A 13,950-nucleotide genomic window follows, 5' to 3' on the forward strand; every position below is an offset into this window, starting at 1 on the left:
GACTATCTAAGGCTTGCACGGGGAAGGGTTGGTCCAACTGAACCAAAGGAATCCCTAACTTAGTCGCGAACCCACGGTCCATAGAACTCCCAGCTGCGCCTGAATCGACTAGCGCCTTATGCTGGGAATGAGGGGAAAACTCAGGAAAAGAAACCAACACATACATATGGCCGACAGGGAGCTCTGGGTGAGCCTGGTGCTGACTCACCTGAGATGTCCGAGTAGTGCTCTGCCTGCCCTCTCGACTCCCAGACGAGCTCCTCCAGCACCGGTCTGCAGTGTGTCCTCTCTGACCACAGCTGGTGCAGGAGGAGACTCCTCTTCCAGTCGTCCTAGCTGCTGCACCCCCTAGCTCCATGGGCGTCGGAGCAGGAGTGCTGGGAGGTGGAACGGACAGGGCCCGATCAGGACGCCCGCGAGCAGCCAGCAAGTTGTCCAATATGTCGATAAGTTGGTCCAGAGTGAGGGTGGTGTCCCGACACGCTAGCTCCCTGCGGACATCCTCTCTAAGGCTACACCTATAATGGTCCATCAGGGCCCTGTCATTCCACCTCGCGCCAGCGGCCAGGGTCTGGAACTCCAGCGCGAAGTCCTGTGCACTTCTCGTCTCCTGCCTTAGATGAAATAGCCGTTCACCCGCCGCTCTGCCCTCCGGTGGATGGTCAAACACAGCCCGGAAGCGGCGGGTGAACTCTGGGTAATTGTCCCTTGCAGAATCTGGACCCTCCCAGATTGCGTTGGCCCACTCCAGGGCTTTACCCGTAAAGCAGGAGACGAGGACGTTGATACTCTCCTCTCCCGAGGGAGTCGGGTAGACGGTCGCCAGGTAAAGATCCAACTGGTGCAGGAACCCCTTACACCCGGCAGCCGTCCCATCGTATTCCCTCGGGAGCGCAAGCCTAATCCCTCTGGGGCTGGGAGCCGTCGGAGTTGGGGATGGTGCAGGTTGGAGAGTAGCGGAAGGCGGGGTAGGGAGACCGCTCCTCTCCCATCTCTCCATTCTCGGCAACACTTGATCCATGGCCATCCCCAGACGGTGTAGTACGGCGGTATGTTGTAAGACACGCTCCTCCATGGATGGGTGGGGCGCGTCTGCTCCTGCTGACTCCATAATAAACGGTGCGTGATTCTGTCTCTGCTCTCTAGGAGTGGTGGGGAGGGGTAGAAGTCAGGCGCAGGAGACCAAAAGTGCACTTGCAGAGCGTGTTTATTCGAGAGTCCAAAAACACCATGAACAGGCATGAAACAAACCAGACAAAAATAGTCCACCCCCAAAAAGGGCCGGGACGCAGTCCAGAGAGACACGCCAGCCCACAATAGACAAAGAAAAAATAAACGCAACCCCAAAACCCTCAACAAACAATCCCGCACGAACCCAACCTAGACAAGCGAGACTAAATACCCCACTAATGACCCAACTCAAAACAGGTGCAACAAAAGACAGACAAAACCAAACGAAAAGGGAAAAAGGGATCGGTGGCAGCTAGTAGACCGGCGACGACGACCGCCGAGCGCCGCCCGAACAGGGAGAGGAGCCACTTTCGGTAGAAGTCGTGACACTGGTATGACTTACAGATTGCTGTAAACCATCAGGAACCTATTCAACTTGAAGGAGCTGGAGCAGTTTTGCCTTGAAGAATGGGCAAAAATCTCAGTGACTAGATGTGCCAAGCTTTTAGAGACATACCTCAAGAGACTTGCAGCTGTAATTGCTACAAAAGGCTACTTTCTAAATGTAATCTGTTACAGTTACTAATTGTAATCAGTAATGTAACTTTTGGATTAACCAAACTCAGTAATGTAATCTGATTTATTTTTTAGATTACTCTTCTCTTAAGAGGCATCAGAAGACACATTTATATTACCAATTGAATAATATCTATTGCAGGATAAATCAATGCATAGCTGGCCATAAATGGATGTTGCATTTTACTTTATGGGTTGGTTATGTATAGGCTTCTTCTAACCCATTTGCTTTCTACTACTAAATCTGTCAGATTTTCAGTCATTCCATTTAATGTAATACCCATTGATCTTCAAGAATATAATTTGGAAATATTGATCAGCCAAATTGTTTTACATGAGCATATCCCAAAAACGAAGGACTTATTAGCCGACTCTGTTGTTTATGATTTTGTCATGGAGGACTGTTTGGGCTCATTGCTTCAAGATGAAAAATAAATGCTGCTCTCATGGAATGTCATGCTTTGAGCCCTACCGAAAAGTGCTATTTGCATGTGAAAAATGTATGCCATGTGCTGCATTTGCTATAGGCATATTGTTTACGTTTTTGTTGGTGACACTTTGATATTTCAATAATTTGCAGCTGTTGAAGTCTATCAAAGTGGGCGAGTTTGAGCATGTGTCCGTTGAGCATGTGTCCGTTAGGCCTATTGAAACACTTTTTTATCAGCACGAATTAGATTGAGCACTAAAAGCCCCACTCATGCTCTTCTTAAATTAAACTTGCTTTTGACAGTATGGAGCACAATACAACAGATGAGTTTAGATGGGAGGAACTTCCTCAAACTTTTATGCCATAGGCACGAATCCGCACTATGCAACTGTTGCAAGAGCTCATTTTTCACTGGCTGTCCACTGGTTGAAAAAAATATTGATAGGCAGCTTAAACTTCTTTAAATTCAACCATATATAGGGTTCAAATACACATATACATTTGTGAACAGCCATTCACAACAACCAAAATCCATAAGGCCCAAATAGCTAAATGAGAGAGCAGCAGTGTGATTCACATCAATGCGCTATGTAGAGCAATCTGATCGTGGACTTCAGGAAACAAGCATGTCGCTACACCTGCAATAAAATCTGTGAAATACGTGTATGTGACCAATAACATTTTATTTGATTTAGACAACAATATTAAGTGATATCTGTATCGTCGTAGGCTACACCACTGTTGTCGTCCTTATGTCCAAGCGTTTATTCAAGTTGGATAATCTTTGGATGTAGACAGCAGTCACACCATTGGAATACATACAGTAGCTTGTACTGTGCCTTTTTTCAATGCTGATTTGAATGTCATTGAGAAAACAATGTTGTCACAGTTTTTTCATAAACATCCTTTCTGAATTTAAAAGTGATCCTAGAAATAATCATTTTATTTGAAAGTATCTGTAATCTGAGTACAATATTTTTGCTGGAAACAGGTTACAGTTTTTTATCATCCGTTTACATGTCACGGATTACATAAATCGGTTACTCCCCAATCCTGGGCTTTGTGGTGTATACCCACGGCCCATTATTTTATTATAATGAGCAAACTGGTGGATCAGTGGCGTATTGGCCCTAACTCGTATCCGAGCCTGATGGAGAGAGAGGACAACAGAGAGAAAGGAAGACAATAGGAAAGATAGAATAATGTGAAGTGGGGAGAGAAGGGGGGAAAGAAGAGAGGATAGTAAAGGAGAGGAGAGCAGGACACAGAGAGATTGACTGATTAGGGCATTAAAACAAAGACGCCTCCAAGAATGCTTGGTAATTGAAAATATATGATTCCAGGCAATGATGGGACACGTACAGTCACAAACCTTACCTCAATAACTCAATAACACAAACAAAATCATATTAGAAACGGGTGAAAAAGACAGGTAGCATGTGTTCTTGTAAATGCTGTCATTTCTGTCCAATCCCCAAATATGTCAGATCGTCTCATTTTACATTTACAGTTGAAGTCGGAAGTTTATATACACTTTAGCCAACTACATTTAACCTCAGTTTTTCACAATTCCTGACATTTAATCCTAGTAAAAAATCCCTGTTTTAGGTCATTTAGGATCACCACTTTATTTTAAGAATGTGAAATGTCAGGATCATAGTAGAGAACATGATTTATTTCTGCTTTTATTTCTTTCGTCACATTCCCAGTGGCTCAGAAGTTTACATACACTCAATTAGTATTCGGTAGCATTGCCTTTAAATTGTTGAACTTGGGTCAAACGTTTAGGGTAGCCTTCCACAAGCTTCCCACAATGAGTCAGGTTTTTAGGCCTCCTTGCTCGCACATGCTTTTTCAGTTCAGCCCACACATTTTCTATGGGATTGAGGTCAGGGCTTTGTGATGGCCACTCCAATACCTTGACTTTGTTGTCCTTAAGCCATTTTGCCACAACTTTGAAAGTATGCTTGGTGTCATTGTCCATTGGGAAGACCCATTTGCGACCAAGCATCAACTTCCTGACTGATGTCTTGATGTTGCTTCAATATAGCCACATAACTGTCCTTTCTCAGAATGCCATCTGTTTTGTGAAGTGCACCAGTCCCTCCTGCAGCAAAGCACCCCCACAACATGATGCTGCTACCCCCATGCTTCACGGTTGGGATGGTGTATTCGGCTTGCAAGCCTCCCTCTTTTTCCTCCAAACATAACGATGGTCATTATGCCCAAACAGTTCTATTTTTGTTTCATCAGACCAGAGGACATTTCTCCAAAAATTACAATCTTTATCCCCATGTGCAGTTACAAACTGTAGTCTGGCTTTTTTATGGCGGTTTTGGAGCAGTGGTTTCTTCCTTGCTGAGCGGCCTTTCAGGTTATGTCGATATAAGACAAATTTTACTGTGGATATAGATTCTTTTGTACCTGTTTCCTCCAGCATCTTCACAAGGTCCTTTGCTGTTGTTCTGGGATTGATTTGCACTTTTTGCACCAAAGTACGTTCATCTCTAGGAGACAGAATGCTTCTCCTTCCTGAGTGGTATGACGGCTGCGTGGTTGCATGGTGAATATACTTGTGTACTATTGTTTGAACAGATGAACATGGTACCTTCAGGCATTTGGAAATTGCTCCCAAGGATGAACCAGACTTGTGGAGGTCTACAATGTTTTTGGCTCATTTCTTTTTATTTTCCCATGATGTCAAGCAAAGAGGCACTGCATTTGAAGGTAGGCCTTGAAATACATCCACATCTATACCTCCAATTGACTCAAATGATGTCAATAAGCCTATCAGAAGCTTCTAAAGCCATGACATCATTTTCTGGAATTTTCCAAGATGTTTAAAGGCACAGTCAACTTAGTGTATGTCAACTTCTGACCCACTAGAATTGTGATACAGTGAAATAATCTATCTGTAAACAATTGTTGGAAAAATGACGTGTCATGCACAAAGTAGATGTCCTAACCGACTTGCCAAAACTATAGTTTGTTAACAAGAAATTTGTAGAGTGGTTGAAAAATGGGTTTTAATAACTCCAACCTAGGTGTATTTAAACTTCCAACTTCAACTCGACATTTTAGCCAATTAGCGGACTCTCTTATTCAGAGCAACTAGGGCATTGCTCAAGGACACATTGACAGATTTTACACCTAGTCGGCTAAGGGATTCGAACCACACACACACACAGTAGTCCAAGTCTGTCGCCCGCCATCATACCAAGTACTGTAAAGGGAATACCTATTAGCCCATTTTCATCTGTTATATTTACAGCTATTCACTCAGCAGAAATAATGCTTTTATTTGGGAGGAACCTTTTGGGCCTGCTTGTACCCGGCCACTGGCTCTCATTTTCAGAAGAGGCCTGTGTGCTTTACTGAGATTTATAGACGCTTTTGCCCACTCTTCTCCCAGTGATATGCAACCAATTGAGCACTTACGAGCTGGATAGCCATAATTAAGATTGTAACCCTCGGTGTAAAATAGTAAATAATGGCTACTTCTCAGAAAGTATTAAACTGTCAAGAGTAGTAAAAGAAGGTTGTCCACTATTGGCATATCTATTAATTATGGCCATCAAAATGTTAGCTATTAAAATCAGATCCAACAATAATATCAAGGGCCTAGAAATCCAGGGCTTAAAAACAAAGGTGTCATTGCACACTGATGATTCATGTTTTCTCCTCTGGATTAAAACCAAATTATGATAAATGTATTATATTACATATTGGATTACAACAAATGAAACTTTTATATTACCGTGTAGTTTAACAATAAAATGGTCTGAAGGTGAAGTGGACATACTCTGTATTCATATCCCGAAAGAATTGATCTCACTACAATACATTTTAATAGAAAGTTAGCAAAAATAGATAAGATCTTGCTACCATGGAAGGAAAACACTTGTGGAAAAAATCCCCCTGATTAACTCTTTAGTCATGCCCTAGTTTACCTATTTTCTTATGGCCTTGCCTACACCTAGCGACTTAAAAAAAAAAAGATAGAAGCAAAAAATATTAAATTTTATTTGGAACAGCAAGCCAGATCAAATTAAACGGGCCTATTTATATAATGAATATGAATTTGGAAGGCAGAAATGAGAAAATATTAAAACAGACCTCTCACTAAAGGCTTCCTTCATACAAAAGTTATACTTAAATCTAAACTGGTTCTCTGGCAGATTAGTCAGAATATCTCATCCCATGTTTAAGAATGGCCTTTTTCCCTTTATTCCGGTTACAACCTCTGACTTTCGGTTATTTGTAAATTAAATCATCTCCAAATTAACATTATTTTTTAAACTAGCTATACTGGTTGCAATTTCAGTTTAATCCACAAGAAAGGACAGAACAAATATTACAAAAAATATTATGGTTAAACTAAAATATACTAATTGATTAAAAAAAAGTGTGAAAAAAAAATTGTAAATGGTATCTTTGTAAATATCATCAATAGGACTGGTGGAATTATGTCACACATGCAGCTAAAAAATATTTGGAAATGTCTGCTCTACTCAACATTACCGCATGAATGGAAGAGGCAAGTGGAAGGGGGAGAAAGGAAGGAACTTGTCAGTCGGCCCTGCGTTAAAGACCAGAATTGGTTAAATAAAATTGAGAAATACAAAAGTATACCAGTTTCATTTAAGGACCAAAAAAATGGCAGCTGTGCCATACAAATACATGTTCTATGTTCCGATTCCATGGCACATTACATTTACATTTACATTTTAGTCATTTAGCAGACGCTCTTATCCAGAGCGACTTACAGTAGTGAATGCATACATTTCATACATTTTTTTTCCCGAACTGGTTTATGAACTGATACACAAAACAACGCTATAGTCAAAATGTAGGGATTTTCAATGTAAATTATTATTCAAAATTCTTGCAACCAATAGAATGTTATAATATAATAACACTCTTAGCAAAGATATTTATCTTCAATTTACAATATGTAGAGTCTATGAGAATATAAATGTTAAGAACTTTTATGAAACATCCCAGCACAGTTGAAAAATATATGGTAAATATAAATCAAAACTGGATGGTGTTCAGAGATAGATGGGAGGGGTTGCGTGGGGCAGAAGGATGGGACTGAAAACAAACAAAAGATAACTATTGTAAAATATGCTGTGTCTGTAAAATGTATAAGCTTGAAGTAGAAGCCTAAGTCCATTAGTGTACTCCAATTAGGTGAGAGGTGGTAGGGTTAAGCAAAAATAATGAAGGAAAATGTATAAAAAAATGATATGCAGTACCAGTCAAAAGTTTGGACACACCTACTCATTCAAGGGTTTTTCTTTATTTTTACTATTTTCCACATTTGTATAATAATAGTGAAGACATCAAAATTAAATAACACATATAGAATCATTTAGTAACCAAAAAGTGTTAAACAAAACAAAATATACTTTAGTTTCTTCAAAGTAGCCACCCTTTGCCTTGATGACGGCTTTGCACACTCTTGGCATTCGCTCAACCAGTTTCATGAGGTAGTCACCTGGAATGCATTTAAATTAACAGGTGTGCCTTGTTAATTTGTGGAATTTATTTCCTTCTTAATGTGTTTGAGCCAATCAGTTGTGTTGTGACAAGGTAGGGCTGGTATACAGAAGATAGCCCTATTTGGTAAAAGACCAAGTCCATATTATGGCAAGAACTGCTCAAATAAGCAAAGAGAAACGACAGTCCATCATTACTTTAAGACATGAAGGTTTTCCAATGTGAAAAATTTCAAGAACTTTGGAAATGTCTTCAAGTGCTGTCGCAAAAACCGCTATGATGAAACTGGCTCTCATGAGGACCGCCACAGGGAAGGAAGACCCAGAGTTACCTCTGCTACAGAGGATAAGTTCATTAGAGTTACCAGCCTCAGAAATTGCAGCTCAAATAAATGCTTCACAAATCTCAACCTCAACTATTCAGAGGAGACTGCGTGAATCAGGCCTTAATAGTAGAAGATCTCTGCATGTGTGGTTGCCACCATGTTATGTAATAGTTTTGATGTCTTCACTATTATTCTACAATGTAGAAAATAGTAAAAAATAAAGAAAAACCATTGAAACAGTAGGTGTGTCCAAACTTTTGACTGGTACTGTATTTCCCAGCAAAATATAGGGGGGATTGGAAATTATGCAGACAATTACATTGATGGAAGCCACAATCTATCTGCAATTTTTAAAGGTGATCTACCCTCAAAAAAAATCTAATGTATCCCATAACTGCCTATTCAAGTGGGCTTTTTATGTGGTTTTAAATCAATTTGGTGTTGTTTTTTATTCAACGTGGAAAGGAAAAGCGCTCTACCTCAATGAACCTTTCAGTAGAATACACACACACACTGAGTACACAAAACATTACGCTTTCCATGACATAGACTGACCAGGTGAATCCAGTTGAAAGCTATGATCCCTTATTGATGTCACTTGTTAAATCCACTTCAATCCTTGTAAATGAAGGGGAGGAGACAGATTAAAGAAGGAATTTTTAAGCCTTAAGATAATAGAAAGATGTATTGTTTGTGCCATTCAGAGGGTGAATGGGCAAGACAAAATATTTAAGTGCCTTTGAATGAGTTATGGTAGTAGGTGCCAGGCGCACTGGTTTCTGTGAAGAACTGCAACGCTGCTGGGTTTTTCAAACTCAACAGTTTCCCATGTGTATCAAGAATGGTCAACCACCCAAAGGACTTCCAGCCAACTTGACACAACTGTGGGAAGTATTGGAGTCAACATGGGCCAGCATCCCTGTGGTACGCTTTCAAACCTTGTAGAGTCCAAGCCCTGACACATTGAGGCTGTTCTGAGGGCAAAAGGGCTGGGTGGTGCATCTCAATATTAGGAAGGTGTTCCTAATGATTGGTATCTCATTTTATACACACACACACACACACACACACACACACACACACACACAAACTTGGTCAAGTCTTTCGCCTGCCACCATATCAAGTACCTAAAAGGGAATACCTGTTAGCCTAGTTTTTACTTTTATATGTACGACTATTCACTCAGCAGAACTAATGCTCTTTATTTAGGAGGGACCTTTGGGCCTGCTTGTACCCGGCGACTGTCTCTCGTTTTCAGAAGAGGCCTATGTGTGCTTTATTGAGATTTATAGAAGCTTTTGCCCGCTCTGCTCCCATCCTCCCAGTGATATGCAGGTAAATCAGAATTTACAAGTGAGAACTTTACGAGCTGAATAGCCATAATTAAGACTTTTTTTTTTTTTTTACCATTCCTTTCCCAGAATTGACTATTCAAGTGGGATTTTTGTGGTTTTACATCGATTTGGTGTTTTTTATTCAATGTGGAAAGGAAAAGTACTCTACTTGAATGAACCCTTCAGCAGAACATGGACTCTCTCACTCTCTCACATACAAACACACACTCCACTAATTGATTAGATCCAATTGAAATCTTTAAGCACCCACACACTTCTGCATTATACCTCCGGTTGAGCCAATTAAAACCGATGCTCATTTCAAATTGATTTGGGACTTCAAGAACTGGGAAAAAGCATATTTTAACTGCACTCAGGTTTTTCCTTTTCCAGTGAATTGTGCCTAATGTTTCAAACAGAAAGATAAATCAGTCCTGTTATGTGAAACACACAAGCTAAAGCACTGACCAACATAATGTAACTTCACATGTTTGTTCAGTTCATGAATTATTCCTTCAAAGCAGTAAATAACAAGCTGTAGTCCATGTTAGCTTACATGTGATAGCATCCACTAGCCTATGTGGTGCTCTGATTACATACTGTATTAGACCGCTGGCCAGGCAGTCATCTATCGTCCTCTAAAGCATCAGTCTATACTCAAACAGTCCATTACTCAAAGTGACAGCCATATTAGAAAGGATATTTCATTCTGTCTTCCACCACCTGACACTGTCTGCCACTGTTTCTAACACCCCAACTGAATCTCTGCTTTTTAATGTTAGTTTTGAAATTCTTTCAATGGGAAACCTTCTCTTTGATGCTCTCCGCACCCAGAACCGTCTCATCCTATACGCTGCTCGTAGTAGTGATGCACGGGTTTATTCACCCGCATTTACCCGCAATTGCCAATAGCCCATCCGCAACCGCCCGACTATATGCGATAAGGTGAAAATCTGTGGCCTGCACCCAACCCTAACCCGCAAATATAGAAGATGCACTGTATAGTCAGAGACAGTGTAATGCTTTTTTTACACAATTTTTTTACATCAAATTTAGATATGTTTCTGCTTATAATTTCTGACATTTTGGTAGGCTATTTGTTAGTCAACTTATTTTGTAGTCTATAATTAGATACAAGCAGCTTCTCTTCTGTCATTACTTGTAGTCCTAGGCCTCTAGAAGGCTAAATAAACCCTTTTTCACCTGGATAATGTCATAAATCAATAGAATGAATGCTTCAATCTAGTTGACATTGGTAAACTTTTCTCTTTCATCTCTGCTTACATTTTTTAAATCATTTTGACCAGTTTTAAGGAAATTAGAAGCTGAGACTACCCAACATTTTTCTGATGAGATTTCAGTTCGGCTTGGATGCATATTTTATGTGGTCGTTAAAATACTATCAGCTTTTATGATGCTAATAAAGATAGAACCTTTTACAGTCCCTAACTGCGCATTCACATTCTCTCAAGATGCTAAAAGAAAGAAATCATGTTTCTCCACTCCTGTTCCCAAGTCAAAATGTACATTTGGTGTTTCATTTTATAGCAATTGTGGAGGAGTTAATATTATATTAGGCTATGTGTGAGAGGTTATAGTCAGTGTCCAGATTTCAGTTACTATTCCATTTAACCCATTTGAACTGTAAAGTTCCCTTGACGTGAGATATTTGAAGTTCTGTCTTGTGACTGTCAAATGTATATAGCCCCTCCCAATCACATAGCCGGCACTGTTATCATCCGCTTTTTACTACTTCACCAAATCAGAGTTTCTAAACCCAGAGACTTTTTTTTTTTTTTTTTAACTTGGTAAGTCAATTAAGAACAAATTATTATTTACAATGACGACCTACCACGGCCAAACCCAGACAACGCTGGGCCAATTATGCACCACCCTATGGGACTCCCAATCACAGCCGGATGTGATGCAGCCTGGATTCGAACCAGGGACTGCAGTGATGCCTCTTGCACTGAGATGCTGTGCCACTCGCTGCGCCACTTGTGAGACTTCGAGGAACAATTGCAAAGCAGATCATGCAGACCAGGCTGGGGTTTGGGATTTGATAAGTCAATGAGAGAAATAAGAGATTCATACAAACTTGGTCTCTTTTCTGTTTTCATGATTAAGGCATCTCCAAAATGCAGGTGTGTCAGCCTAGCTCAGTGCTTTATGTGGTGGTGGGGCAGCCAGCGGAATGTGTAATTGTAATGTTCTCTAGTTGCGCCGTGATTGGCTCAGTGTTCTGTCACTCATGGGGACACTACGTCACCGCGAAATCTACAAGTAAAGCTAAAAAATTCAAGCCCCTTGGGTGCTGCCATAGAATTACATTAGAAGTGCCTATCCATGAAGGCTGAAGGTCATTGGCCACAGGTAATATGAGGTAAAATAACATATCTACAGTAGCTTTGATTGGACTTTCAAAATCTTAGTTAGCATGCTAGCAATCTACCGGCTCGATTCGGTCTTATGTAGCAACATTTGAAATTGTGTTTTTTACATTGGATAAAAATACAGACTCCGAGCTAGAAAATGGCATATCATTCACTACAGTTGAGGAACAATGGAAAGTAATTTTGAAAGTTGATAAACTTGTAAACTCACTTGAGAAAATGGCCTTTGATTTTTTTAATACTACTACTGGAGAGCCCTTCTTTGTCTACAACCATTCAGCATTGTTCACGGTGTCCCGTCCGCGGGACGGTTGAGCTAACGTAGGCTAGTGCGATTAGCATGTTGTTGTAAGTAACAAATAAAATTCCCAGGACATAGACATGTCTGATATTGGCAGAAAGCTTACATTCTTGTTAATCTAACTGCACTGTCCAATTTACAGTAGCTGTTAAAGTGAAATAATACCATGCTATTGTTTAAGGAGAGTGCACAATTTTGAACATGAAAAGTTATTAATAAACAAATTAGGCACATTTGGGCAGTCTTGATTCAAATTTTTGAACAAAAATACAATGGTTCATTGGATCAGTCTAAAACTTTGCACATACATGACTGCCATCTAGTGGCCAAAATCTAAATTGCAACTGGCCTGGAATAATACATTATGGCCTTTCTCTTGCATTTCAAAGATGATGGTACAAAAAAACATACAAAAGAACGGTTGGTCTTTCTTTGTGTTATCTTTTACCAGATCTATTGTGTTATATTCTCCTACATTCCTTTCAATTTCCACAAACTTCAAAGTGTTTCCTTTCAAATGGTACCAAGAATATGCATATCCTTGCTTCAGGGCCTGAGCTACAGGCAGTTAGATTTGGGTATGTCATTTTAGGCGAAAATTGAAAACAAGGGGCCGATCCATAAGCTTTATCCCCACCCATCTCTTTAAGGTTTGATCTGAGCATTCTGTACTAACAGCAGTCAATCACCCAAGCTACCTTGCTAGCTACATCCAGAAACAAATGAGAGAACAGCTCACTGAACATTACTCTCCCTAGCAGAGCTGGTAAGGCTGTTATGTTATCCAGAGCGTTAGTGACTACAACTGTGCTGTCAGATTGTCAGTTCGCGGAGCGTTCAGAGTGGACACTGGCCGAGGAGTAGGGTTGATCCGAACATTCTGACCTCACAACGGCAGTCAAGCACCCAAGCTTACTGGCAAACATTGGCTAGCGTGCTAGCTACTTCCAGACACAAATGACAGAACACCCCACTCTGACAATTTTATTCGCTCTAGCAGAGCTGGTTAGGGTGTTGTCATGTCATCCAGAGCGTTGGTGACTAACTGTGCCGCTGGCAACAATTTCATTACGCTAGCTAGCTAGGTGAACAATGAACCATAATCCCAACTCATGACGTTACTACCCTGCATGAATCTGCAGGTAGCTAACCAACCAGGTTCAATGTTAGCTAGCTAACATTAGGCTAAACTAGTCAACCAAATGGCTCTGCAATACGAATAATAAGATCACACACGTAACATTAGCTAGCATGCCAGCCAGCTAACATTAGCTAGCTAACAATACACTTTAACTTGAAATGAAACCACTTTCTGTCAGTTAGAAACGCGTAATATCTGAAAATATAGCTAGCTAGACTATCTTACCCGTATACATCATGGATGGACGTGTCTCCTGTCGGATGCCATGGTTTCCCTTAGTTTGAAGATGTAATCCGGAGAAAGGTGTTTTCTCCATCTCCTTAGCTATCAAACTCGAATTCCACTGATTTCAAAACTCGGTCCTCCAGAAAGTGGAGAGCGTCACTTATGCAATTTTACTACGGAATACATTATTTTTAAAAGCCGCGTTAGAAAGGATTACCTGGACATAATGACCAGCTCAAATAGACAGAAGTGTGCTATATGGCAGACCAATCCAAACTCATCCCTTGGCATGTCCAGCCCACTCATTATCTCAGCCAATCATGGCTAGCGGGAAGGTTGCTCACTTTTTCTGTGGCTAAATCAACTTGGCTTGTAATTTTTATAATTTTATTCATATTTACACATGAAAGTTCACATATTCGAGAAGGCATTTCTGCCAACAAACGCATTTTGATAAAAAATTTAGTTTACGTTCAAACGGCTCTCCTGTGAATTAGTGACCCGCAACAGATGCGCCTAATTTCCTGAAACGGGTCACGCATATATTATACCT

The 13,950-nt window shown here is 40.5% G+C and overlaps 1 protein-coding gene across 1 annotated transcript in view; it reads left to right on the forward strand.

Moving 5' to 3' along the window:
- LOC106584146 (BMP/retinoic acid-inducible neural-specific protein 3) overlaps positions 1–13,950 on the forward strand; it is an 83,246-nt gene that overhangs the window by 15,846 nt on the left and 53,450 nt on the right. The window lies entirely within an intron of this gene.

Source organism: Salmo salar, chromosome ssa23 (assembly GCF_905237065.1).
Source record: "Salmo salar chromosome ssa23, Ssal_v3.1, whole genome shotgun sequence".
Taxonomy (NCBI): domain Eukaryota; kingdom Metazoa; phylum Chordata; class Actinopteri; order Salmoniformes; family Salmonidae; genus Salmo; species Salmo salar.